Source organism: Loa loa (genome assembly GCF_000183805.2).
Source record: "Loa loa unplaced genomic scaffold supercont3.267, whole genome shotgun sequence".
Lineage (NCBI taxonomy): Eukaryota > Metazoa > Nematoda > Chromadorea > Rhabditida > Onchocercidae > Loa > Loa loa.
In genome coordinates this window covers 2,411-5,056 of record NW_018108447.1, presented here as the reverse complement: position 1 = coordinate 5,056, position 2,646 = coordinate 2,411, and positions in this window count along the sequence as shown.

The following is a 2,646-nucleotide window of genomic DNA, read 5'->3' as shown; positions in this document are numbered from 1 at the left end:
AAAGATAGAAATTAATTTTCCTTTCGTTCTTTTTTTTTTATCTTCTCTTGAATATTTCAAGAAGAAAATAATAAATAGGCGTAATAATGTTGATAGTAGTTCAGATGTAATAATGAATGAGGTATGAACGATACTTGAAATAATCCATTCATATTGTCCAGGATGATGATTTCTATTGATTGGCTAAATTTACATAATTATTATATTAATTTCGAACAATTTTTTGTTTTTGTTTTTTTTTTTTAATTAAACGAAAACAAAAGAAAACGTTACAAATTCGTACAAAATTAATGGTATAATTTAATCAATTTTATATAAAATTTAATTTAAATTTAAAGACTATTTTAATAGATTAATTTGAATAATTTCGAAATTTGAAATTTCATTTATACGGCATTTTTTCCTTTTTTTTTTTCAACTCAACAATTACTTTTTGAAAATGTTAATTTATTCATGCATAATTAATTATTAATTAATAAGATATAAATAAAATTTATAAAGATTATTGATATTGAAAATGTTTTGTATGCATTATGCATCGATAAATTAAAACAATTTGAACAGAATGGAATGAATGAAAATTTTAGTATAAATATATTATCCGATAAAAATGAATCAGAATTTTCTAAAAATTAAATCATGCATGAAAATTGATTTTTTTTTTTAAAAAAATGTTCTAAAAATTGCTTCAAAAAAAAATTAAATTTGAAGTTTTATTAGAAAAGAGGGATGAAATGAGTTAAGAAATCTTTGATGTGCAATATAATCTGTGATTATATGCAAAAATTAATCAAATTTTAATAGATATAAGCAGGAGAAAAATAAATTGATAACTTTTCCAAGCATGAAAATATATTAAAAATTTCCTAAATTTTATTATCTCTTCCCAATGTCTTACATTTAATCGGAAATGTTTTGAAAAATTTACTTCAAATTTATTTGAATAAAATAAAATTTTCTTAGCATTAAATTTATTTTACTTACACCAATGAATGAATATATGTCATATGACAATTAATAGGAACAAAATAATTCTAAATGTGAAATTTTATTTTTATCCTTCAACTTTCTTTTTTCGTTTAATAAAATTCTAGCTTCCTGCAAAATTATCATTTAATTTAATAATTTTCGGTGCAAAAAAATAGCACAAAAATATATTAACATTTTCCAAGAAAAATAAAACAAGCCTTAAATAGCGTGTTAAACTTTGAAAATTTCAAATAATTGTAAATTTTTGTGATAAGGAAATTATTATATAACATACGCAAATAAATTTTTTGTCCATGACATAATGGTTTCATTTGAATATTTTAAAATTATTATTCTGAGCATCAATAATTTCTAAAAATAATTATTTGGAATTGTTCGAATAATTTCAATATAAAGTCAATTTCATTGTAATATTATTATTACTATCTATTATTGTTATTAATTATTATTATTATTATTATTATTATTATTATTATTATTATTATTATTATTATTATTTATTATTATTATTATTTATTATTATTATTATTATTATTTATTATCATTATTATTATTTTTATTATTATTATTATTATCCAAAATGCTTCCTAAATTATCAATTCTTCGCAAAAAAAACTTCTGTTCATCTGAAAGAAGGATGAGAAAATGAATTTACATATTGAACGAATAACATTTGAATGCTTGAAGATTTAATTTGAACCGAAATGATTTTCATTTTTATTTCTTTTTCTTTACCGTAGACTTCTATTTATTTCTTATTTATTTATTTATTTTTTTTCTTTTGCATCGAGAATTTAATGAAATTCAAAATGAGGACGAAATAAGCACACTTCATCTTAAATTTTCATCCATTTTTCGTCAATTTGTTTTTTTTTTTTTTCAATTGTTTAGGATTTTTGCAATGAAAGAAAAAAAATTACTTGAAATTAGTTAGATTAACAATTAAATTATTTGCATGAATTAATTAGATAGTTAATTTCACAAATTTACATTTACATGTTAGTTTCCCTAAAAGCATTCAGAATGGTTAACTTTTCTTAAATAAGTTAATACATACTAGTTTCACATAAAGTTACCTGGAATTATTATATTCAAATTTAGCTAGCTAACCATTTTAAATGTTTGTTTGAACGTAGAAGTATTTGAATGATTACATAACTGCCATAATTTCATTATTTACCAAAATAAATTTAAAAAAAAAAAAGAAAAACAATTTAGAATTTGAAAAGAAATGAAATTTTGGTTGATTAATGGGCAATAATTTATTGTGATGTGAAACATTTTGAAAATTAAAATTAAAATGAAATTAACAATGGTGTAAAATATTACCAATATATTTTATCATTATGTATGAAAACTTTTCATGTTTTTGAACCTCCACTCTTTCATTAGTTTTATATGTGTAATTGCGAAATGCAAAATTAAAATTGTGATAATATTATGTCTTGCAAAAACTCGAATAGGATAAATGTATAAAGAGTGATATGCAAATGAATTTACTGTGGATAAAGAGTGATATGCAAATGAATTTACTGTGGATAAAGAGTGATATGCAAATGAATTTACCTATATATAAATTGCTAAATGAAAAGTATTTTCGAGATTAGATGTTGTCGGATTTAGCAAATTGTTTGCTTCCTTTTTTTCTTTTTTTTT